Raw genomic sequence first — 10,847 nt, forward strand, 5'->3', positions numbered from 1 at the left:
AAATAAAGGAAAAGGTGAGGTAAATTTGAATGAAATATAAGCTAAATCTTTTCCGCATTTCCTTTTTCTTTCCAAATTCCTACTCAAATTCATGATCCAAATAGCCCTAAAGAATTGTTGGAAGTATTTTTCTACCCATGCACTCTAATATTTTATTCCATACACTTGGTTGACCATGGTATGCTATTGCAGCTAAATCATCTTGCGAAGGAAAAGCGGGTTGATGGTTGGGATGATCCCCCTTTGATGACATTATCTGGTTTGCGACGTAGAGGTGTTACTTCAACTTCAATTAATGCTTATGTTCGAGGAATTGGAATTACTAGAAGGTTGGCTTATATATATATATATATAATAATGTTTGGCCATGGATCAAAACCTATAATTTTTTTGCTGACACCAATATACCTGGTATTGCAGTGATTCTAGTATGATAAATGTTGACCGCCTTGAGTACCACATAAGAGAGGAACTAAACAAAACAGCACCTGGTACCATGGTGGTTCTACATGCACTCAAGGTCTGTCTCTTGTTCCAATGCTTTTTCAGGTGTTAATTCTGTTGTGTTCAACTAATTGTTTCTGTTTTTCAGGTGGTTATTACCAACTTAGAAGCTGGCTCAGTAATGGATCTCAATGTAAAGAAATGGCTTGACGCTTCACTAGATGATGCATCTTCTTATTATAAGGTGACTTGTGGCAATTTAAATAATGACATTGATTTTTAAAGACGTACTTCTCTGTGAGTGTTAAAGCATGAAGTTTAGTTGTCATGGAAACTTTCTATTCAGTTCTATAACAAATATAGTAACCCCCCTTCCCCTTGATAAGATTATACCAACTTCAGTTCAACCAACTCAAGTTCAAGACAGTATAACCCAAGTCAAGCAAACCAGAGGATAACTTCCCTAGCTCTAACAGAATTGTAACAGAATTAGTTATAGTGATATATGAATGTATAGATTGTAGAGGCGGTGGACTAATAGTTAGTAAGCCGGTTCCACTCTTGTATTATAAATATAGATGTACTGATTGATTATAGAGATGAATTGAAGTTTTCAGTTTCTTATCATGGTATCAGAGCCTCTCTACTCCAACGAGTATTGATCCTTCTTCATCTTCTTTCTCACATTGAATTCTTGAGTTCAAGTTCTTGAATCTGTTTCAATGGCTTCTCTTCCTCCTAATCTCACACTTCTAATTTCAAATCTCAATTCTTTTGTCACTGTGAAATTGGATTCTACAAACTACATTGTTTGGAAAACACATCTCCAAAACATACTCAGAGCTACAAATCTTCTCTGTTATGTGGATGGCACTTGTGCTTGTCCATCTGCAACAATCACAGATTCAGAAGGCAAAAATGTTATCAATCCTGAGTTTTTGAGTTGGACACAGATCGATGCACATTTGCTAAGTTGTATTACAGCAACTCTAACTCCCACGATGTTCACATCTGTGTTTCATTGCAAAAGCTGTCAAGAAATCTGGACATATCTTGATAAACGCTTCACATCACTCTCCAGATCTCATATACACCAACTCAAGAACAAACTCAGTAGTATCATGAAGAAATCTGAGTCCATGGAAGACTATCTTGCTCAGATTAAAAGTCTTGCTGATCAGCTCGCACTTGCTGTCTCTCCTATTGAGGATGAGGATCTTGTTTTGATTACTCTAAATGGATTGCCATCTGAATATAATGCTTTAAAAGTAGCTATTCGAGCTCGATCAGAGGCCATTACTATGGAGGATCTTGCTTTTCTCCTCTGTTCAGAAGCTTTGCATATTGAAGCCGATCATAAATCTTCTTCGTCAGATCTCATTGTTGCTTATACTGCAACTCAACATGAGACTTCTAACCAGTCATCTTCTTATCAGGCTGGTAGTCGTGGAAATAGATCATCATACAGAGGCTCTTCTCATAAAGGAGGAGGTAGATATTTTTCTAGAAATACTTTCAGTCGAGGTCGAGGAGGAAGATCTTCATCCTTTCATCATTCATCAGCATCTTCCTCTTCCTCTTCTTTGGTATGTCAGATCTGTGGCAAACCGAATCATACTGCTCTTGAATGCTGGCACAGACTGGATACTTCCTATTCACCACAAACTTCACCTGATAAACCTGTTTTTCTTACATCTTCATCTTCTGCGTTACCTAATTGGTATGTGGACTCTGCTGCCACAAATCATGTCACTCCTGATCTTACTAATCTCCAAGTTCATAGTCCCTATCATGGCCAAGACCATGTGACTGTTGGGAATGGTAGTCAACTTCCTATTCACAACACCGGTAATGGTATTCTTCCAACTCCTTCTTTTCCTTTCAAATTGACTAATGTTCTTCATGTTCCACATATATCATCTAATCTTCTTTCAGTTCATCAATTGACTTCTGATAATAATTGTACTGTCACTTTTGATGACAAATCATTTGTGGTTTAGGACAAGACCACCAAGATACCTCTCTTCAGAGGTATGTATAGTCATGGCCTTTATCAGTGGCCTTCATCTTCTTCACAAGGTTCATCATCCTCACAAGTTTCATCATCCCAGCATTCTTCTTCTGCTTGTTTGGCCACTGCTACATGGCATACCAGACTTGGTCATCCATCTCCACAAAAGCTGCAATATCTTGTTAATAAGTTTCAGTTGCCTACTACGTCATCTTCTAATAAGACTTTGTGTCCTCATTGTAGTGTGGCCAAGAGTCACAGACTTTCTTTTGTTTTGTCTAATTCCACTGTAAATAAGCCCCTTTCTCTTGTTCATAGTGATGTTTGGGGCCCTTTCTCTCCATCTATTTCTGGTTTTAAATACTATGTTTTGTTCATTGATGAATTTAGCAAATTTACTTGGGTTTATCCTCTTTGTTATAAAAGTCAGGTGTTTGCCAAATTCATGGAATTTAAGGTGTTTGCTGAAAATCAATTTGAGACTAAGCTTAAAATATTTCGCACTGATGGTGGTGGAGAGTACACTAGTTCTCAATTTGAAACTTTTCTTAAAACCCATGGTATTATTCATCAAATGTGTTGTCCACACACTCCTCCCCAAAATGGCGTTGCCGAGAGAAAACATAGGCATCTTGTCACCACCACTATTGCTTTGCTACAGCAATCAGGTCTTCCTCTTGCTTATTGGTTTGATGCTCTTGCTACTTCTGTTTTTCTTATTAACAGATTGCCTAGTTCTAAACTTCAACATCAAACTCCGTATGAGGTCCTGTTTCATCATTCTCCTGATTTTGCGTTTCTTAAAAGCTTTGGTTGTAGGTGTTTTCCCTGGCTTCAACCCTATGCTTCTCATAAGCTCGCTCCTAAGTCCATTCCTTGTGTCTTCATTGGTTATCATCCCTCTATCAAGGGCTATCGTTGCCTTGATCCTATTTCTGGAAAAATCTATTTGCCTCGACATGTTACTTTTGATGAATTACTCTTTCCTTTTCTGACTTCATCTATTTCTACCTCTCCACATCCCTCTCCACCTACTCTTCCTCAACTACATTCTTTTTTCTGGTCCTCTTCTCCACCTGTTGCAGCTTCTGTTTCACCCTCTGCTCCATCAGTTCAGTCTTATGCTCCGTCTGTTTCTCCTTTCCCTACACCAGTTCAGTCTCCTGTTGCTCCCAGCCAGCCTGCTGCTATTCAGTCTACTGCTGCTCGACAGCCTCCTGCTGCTGCTACTGTGTTGCCTAGTTTGCCAGCCTCTGCTTTATCTCCCTCTTCTGCTGTCCCTACTTCTATTCCTATTTCCTCTCTCACTATTGATCTTCCTTTTGTGCAGCCTATTTCTGCTACTTCTTCTCATTCTTCTCTCAATATTCATCCCATGACTACCAGGTCCAGGTCTTCTTCTTCTGCTCTCATTTCTACTATTTCTCCTCTTATTGAACCTGCTTGTTTCTCTGAACCAGTTTTAACTCCTGAATGGTCTAAAGCCATGCAAGAAGAATTTCAAGCCTTGCAAGACCAAGACACTTGGTCTCTTGTTCCTCTTCCTTCTCACAAGCAAGCAATTGGCTGTAAGTGGGTGTTTCGCTTAAAGAAAAATTCTGATGGCTCCATTGCTCGCCACAAAGCTCGTCTTGTGGCTAAAGGCTATCTCCAGCAGGAAGGTATTAATTATCATGAAACGTTTAGTCCTGTTGCCAAGCAGCCTACAGTTCGGGTTCTTCTTAGCATTGCCCTTCATTTTAATTGGTCTATTAAACAGTTGGATATTTCAAATGCTTTCCTCCACGGTCTTCTTCAGGAAGAAGTTTAAATGGTGCAACCTCAGCTCTTCTCCTCACCATGTGTGTAAACTGAAAAAGGCTCTCTATAGACTTAAGCAAGCTCCTCGAGCTTGGTATTCAACCTTTTCTTCTTATCTTCTCTCTACTAGGTTCACAAATAGTCGTTGTGATTCTTCTTTGTTCATCCAGCGCACTTCTACCACTGTTACTTTTCTTTTGATATATGTGGATGACATCTTAATTACTGGAAATAGTGTTGCCCATATCACTTCTCTGATTCATCATATGCACAAAGCCTTTTCCATGAAAGAATTAGGTGATATTTCATATTTTCTTGGTATATCTGTGACTCGCATTGCCTCTGATTTATTTCTCTCTCAGCACAAATATGCTACTGATATTCTCCTCAAGGCTGGTATGATCAATTGTAAACCATGTTCTTTGCCCATGGCCTCTAAATCTGAGCCTCCTTCAGACACCTTGGTACCCTTTTCTCAGCCATCCTTGTATCGAAGTATTGTTGGCGCCTTACAATATCTCACTATTACCAGACCGGACATCTCTTTTGCTGTCAACCATGCATCTCAGTTCATGCATGCTCCTACTGTTGCCCATTTTAATACTGTCAAGCGGTTACTTCGTTACATTCAGGGTACTCTTCATCATGGTTTATTCTTTACTCCAGGCTCTCTGAATTTGCATGCTTTTTCTGATTCTGATTGGGCCGGCGATGTTCTTGATCGTAAGTCTACCACTGGGTATTGTGTCTTTCTCGGTTCTAACTTAATTTCGTGGTCCGCGAAAAAACAATCCACTGTTTCTCGGTCCTCCACCGAAGCCGAGTACAGGGCTCTTGCTCAAGCTTCTGCTGAACTTCAATGGCTTCGTATGCTTCTTCAAGAGCTCTCTCTTCCTTCTGTAACTCCTGTTTTATGGTGTGACAATCTCTCCGCCATATCTCTTTCCTCTAATCCTGTTTTCCATGCCCGCACAAAGCATATCGAGGTGGATTATCATTTTATTCGGGAGCAAGTTCTTACTCACAAAGTTGTGGTTAAACATGTGTCTTCCTCTGATCAAGTGGCTGATCTGTTTACCAAGCCCCTTCCCGTGGCTCATTTTTCTTATCTTCTTCCCAAGCTTATGGTGCGTGCCTTACCCATTCGCTTGCGGGGGCCTGACAAGATTATACCAACTTCAGTTCAACCAACTCAAGTTCAAGACAGTATAACCCAAGTCAAGCAAACCAGAGGATAACTTCCCTAGCTCTAACAGAATTGTAACAGAATTAGTTATAGTGATATATGAATGTATAGATTGTAGAGGCGGTGGACTAATAGTTAGTAAGTCGGTTCCACTCTTGTATTATAAATATAGATGTACTGATTGATTATAGAGATGAATTGAAGTTTTCAGTTTCTTATCACCCCTCCCCCCCCCCCTAAAAAAAAAAAAAAAAAAAAGAGGGTTCTATAAAACAAATATTGGAACAAGTGTTAGATTAGATGTCTTGATTTTTGACAGATTTTCTCATTTATGCTTCTATTATAGGTCCCTTTTCCAATGTTGTATACATTGTGAACTCTGATTTTCGAATGAAAGATTCTAAAGATTACTATGGGCTTGCCCCTGGCAAGTCAGTCCTATTGAGGTGTGTATAGATTTTAATTTATATTTACTGATCCATCTAGGCAGATGGGAGTGCTCAGTATTGAGACTTTTGTTTGTCTCCAGATACGCATTTCCTATAAAGTGCACAGATGTAATTCTTGGTGATGATAAAGAGACTGTTCTTGAGATCCGGGCAGAGTATGATCCTTCCAAAAAGACAAACCAAAGGTTGTTTGTCGCCCTAGAATTGGGTGTTTATTTTCTGTGAATGGTTTTACTAAGGTTGCAAAATATTGCAAGGTAGATTCTTTACAAGTTTTTTTTCATTATGTAGGGGGTTCTTCATTGGGTTTCGGAACATTCTCCTGGGGTTCATTAGGTTTCGGAACATTCTCCTGGGGTTTCGGAACAGTCTCCTGGGGTTCAGTCTTGCTTTTGGGTTCTCCCCCCCTTGTGTAGCAAGTTTTCAAGGGTATAGGAACGGAGTATAGTACCAGAGAGAAATCAATGGGTTGATATTGATTATGGAACTTAGTGATGGTTTGCTGCTTTGCTCTGTTTTTTATCTTCTATTTTTTCTCCTTGTACATCTTCGTATTGGTGTCTAGAAATTCCAAAATGGTATTTTGGGAAACTATTAATAATTTTAAAATACAAAACACAATTTGTTCCAACCCTAAGCTTTAAAAAGTCTTAAACACCAAGAACCATAAGCTACAGCTGGCTTTAGCCCACCAAAGAAGCAATTGTAGGCAGTGTTATTTAGAACATATGATAAAATTACCTGTTCAAACTTAATAAAGCATTGGAACCCTTGAAAATGCAATTTTTAGCAAATTCACGATGCTATTTTAATATTGTTTCTCAAACTTGTTAAGCATTCCTCTAAACTTTTATGTAGTTAATATTGTTTAATATTGTTTCTGCTGTGTGGCACTATATTGGATCTGAAATGGTGGCTGATCCAATTTATTCTATAGACATAAGAATGCTATTGTTTTATTTACAATTTGATAATGATAGTCATTTAATTTGCTAATGTGAGCTTTGCTTTTCATGGACATTTTTCATTATTTGTCCAATTTTATTTGACATTATTTCTCTTTTTCTTTGGTACAGATGGATGAACTCGTGCACAAAGCTAAATTGTACAGGACGAATTGGCACTTTTTGCATTTTTGGAAGGATTATATATTTTTATATAGATGTATATGGAAAATATTAAGGTAAACTGTAGTTATATTTTTGGATACACTAGTAGTTATATTTTTGGATGGGTGTGTATAGAAAATATTTGGTAGACTACTAGTTATATTTTTGGGTTGATGTAGATGGATAAAAATTTAAAACATAATAACAAGTACTTGTTATGTTTTAAATTTTTATGCTAGATGAAATATGTAGTTTGGAATTACTTATGGATGAAAACTTATAATAGTTGCTGACTTTAATTAAACAGGTTCAAAATTGGTTGATATATATATTTTGTTGAATGTTCATGATTCAATTTATTTGTTGGTTTGAATGATTTTTGCAAATTACAGATTATATTGAATAAATTGGATAGATTATTATAAATTATAGGTTTATTTTGTTGGATGTTGGCGACCAAAATTTGGTTTTGTTTTTTTAGTTTTGGCGACCAATTGATTAGTCACCAAAAATATAAGTTATACTTTCGCCGACTAAATAAAGTAGTCGGTGTATCACCAAGCACATTTGGTGACTAAATAATTAGTCGTTAAAATTATTAATTTTGGCAACCAAAGGATTTGGTCGCGAATAGGTCTATTGCCGACTAAAGTTTTAGTTGCGCAAACATTTCTTTTGGCGACAAACATGTTTGGTCGTGGAATGTGACAATTGGCGACTAATTATTTTGGTCGTGGAATGTGACAATTGGCGACCAAACTAAGAGGTCATAGAATGTCACAATTGGCGACCAAACTTTTTGGTCGTTGAATGTGATAATTGGCGACCAAATTTTTTAGTCGTGGAATGTGACAATTAGCGACTAAGATATATGGTCGGCAAAATATCACTTTTCGCGACCAAAATCTTTTAGCGACAAAATGTATTAGTCGCAGTAATGATATATTTAGCAACCAAAAATTTAGTCAGCAAGTCTAACTTTTCCCGACCAATCAAAATTTTGGTCGGGAATTACTTCTGCCGACCCTCAATTGACGACCAAAGTAGCAACCAAAAAAATTGGTCGCGGATAACTTTTGCCAACTAAAAATGAACTTTTAGCGACCAATTTTTTGGTTGGCAAAAGTGTTAATTCTTGTAGTGAACGAGCTGAGCTTATTAAGTTTGAACTCGATAAGTGTGGCTCAAACTTATTTATTTACCTAACGAATTGAGGCGAATCAAACTTGTCAATAGTTTGATTCATTTGTTAACCAAACAAGAAAAAAAAAATGTAACTTCTCTGTACCAAATCAACATGAAGTCAAAAAAATATACAATCTTAAAATTTTTATCATGAAATGTAGCCAAATAGAGGATGTATATAGTCTAGATTATAACTTCATATGTTGTGGACTACATTTATAATGAATTTAATTCACATAATTCAAATACTGAGTAATTTTTTATTTTATTTTATTTTTTTTAAAATGTAAATTTTATTAATAAGAATTTGTCAAATTTGCACTTCATTTTTTTTGGTAAATTACACTAATCTTTCCTGAGATTTGAAAAAAGTATAATAAACTTTATAATTTTGAGAGAATTTTATTGGACTTCTTAAAATTTTAATTCACATCACACTTTAACCTCCATTTTCATCAGTAATTTGGTAGTTATACGGATGAAAAAAAATATTATTATCTGTTGGGTTTTAATTTTCTGAATTCAGTTTTTTGAAATTTGAGTTTTTGTTTTTCGTGTTTTTTTGTTTTTAGTGAATATTTTTTTTTTCGTGTTTTTTCGTGTTTTTTTGTTTTTTAAATTTTTTTTGTTTTTTGTTTTCAGAAACATATTTCCAAAAATATTCAAGATAAGACATTGATCTTGTTAACATAATCCGTGTGTATAGCACGGGTTACTACTAGTTCACATATATAGATAATTGTAAACATAATCCGTGCATAGCACGGGTGATATGCTAGTTGATCAGTAATGGGAAATGAAACTCTTTGAATTTGTGGCAAATTTTTATCAAGGTATTTTGTAGATTTAGAGAGAACTAGTCATGGGTCAAGTGAAAGCTAATTTGATATACTTTTGATCAAGGTATTTGGACAGCAGTAGCTGCTCTCAGTGGTCTGGTACATAATCTGTTAGGATGTCTGGTTCATAATCTGTTCTATTTTGGCCAAATTCAAACAATTTGAAAATACATTAGTCTACATTGTACTTTGCAACTTTACTACTTAATATGTTCCATCTCAATCTATGTTATATACTTGGAGAACTAAGGAAAGGTTAGATATAGACAACGTCATATGATTTTCTTTGTATGATACACATTGTGCATTCCTATGGAATAGGTTAATAGTACACATGATGCGTTTTATGACATAAACAAATTAAAAAAAACTTGATCTTTCATTTGTGATCAGACATGGACAAGAGTTGGATTGCATTGGGTAAGACACCTGATGGAAGGATGAGTCAGCCATTTAGGCAGTTGTTGACCAGGAAGGTAAAATTCCATGCCCATATTTGAACTGTGTGAACTATTATTCCCAAAATCTTCGAAATGTGCAAATTCATTTGCTTCAATATGGGATTATGCAAATGTACACTATTTGGCATGAGCACAGGGAACCACGTGTATCAAATGAGGCTCATCATGAAATGGCAATTGATGAAGATGAGGTTTTAGGTGGTATTGATGCCTTAGTGGAAGATCGAATCAGAGGAGAACCCAACGATGCACCCCAGAATGAGGAGTACAAACGTTTGATAGACTATTGAATGATGCCAAGCGTGAGGTGTACTTAGGTTGCACAAACTACACTCTGTTGAAGTTTGTCATCGAGCTGCTTAATATGAAGGTAACAAACCACTGGAGCAATAAGTCGGTTAACACACTATTGGAGTTTTTAACAAAACTTTTACCAAAAGATAATTTGGTTCCAAAGTCATTTTATGAAGCTAAGAAAATACTTCATGATTTGGGCTTGTCATATGAGTTAATTGATGCTTGTATAAATGATTGTGTACTCTTTTGGAAGGAAAATGCAAGGTTAGATAAATGTCCAAAATGTAAGGCATCCAGATACAAGATCAATCGTGGCAGGGGTAAGAAGATTCCCCATAAAGTGTTGCGGTACTTCCCATTAACACCAAGGTTGAAAAGATTGTATATGTCAAGAAAGACTGTTGAGGACATGAGATAGCACAAGGAGAAACGTATAGATGACGGAGTATTGAGACATCTTGTCGATAGTGATGAATGGAAGGAATTTGATGTATAACATCCTCAGTTTGCCTTGGAGCCTCGAAATGTGAGGCTAGGGTTGGTTGTTTGTAACGCCCTCAAAATAATACATAAAACCCATCACTAGACAAACAATTATATAAAAGAAACCAACCATTTATATTCATTAGAGTAGTTCTTACAATAGTATTACATGTTAACAACAAAAGCAAATGCCCTATGGGCTTACAGCTTTCCAAGTCAACACCTGATTACACAAAAGAAGAGTACTAACTCTATACAAAATAAGCCATTGGCTTGATATACATGTAATACAAACAAAATAAATAAAAGAGTCTTCAACTCTCATCATCATCCAAGCTATGTCCTTGGAGGTAGCATACTACCTGTACCTGAAAATGATGTCCCATATAGGGTGAGCTAACGCCCAGTAGAAATATGCTAAACATAGTATGAGCAATAACTAAGACATTAGCAATTGATAAATGTTCAAGTTCCATAAATCAATTCATAATCCATTTCCATTTCATGACCGCTATGTTCATGTTTCATTTCAGTTTCCATTTCTTATCAATTTCACAATTTACATCAACGGCTCAGAACCTAG

General features: G+C 36.4%; 1 long non-coding RNA gene across 1 annotated transcript; it reads left to right on the top strand.

The window, feature by feature from the left end:
• The first annotated feature begins 522 nt into the window (after positions 1–522).
• On the top strand, positions 523–6,188 carry LOC145804267 (uncharacterized). Its single transcript, XR_014345896.1, has 3 exons — positions 523–688; positions 5,788–5,887; positions 5,971–6,188. It is a non-coding gene; the product is annotated as an uncharacterized LOC145804267 (long non-coding RNA).
• The last annotated feature ends 4,659 nt before the right edge of the window (positions 6,189–10,847 follow it).

The sequence above is a fragment of the Camellia sinensis genome, chromosome 12 (assembly GCF_055761805.1).
Source record: "Camellia sinensis isolate YWXY chromosome 12, ASM5576180v1, whole genome shotgun sequence".
In the NCBI taxonomy this organism is placed as follows: Eukaryota; Viridiplantae; Streptophyta; class Magnoliopsida; order Ericales; family Theaceae; genus Camellia; species Camellia sinensis.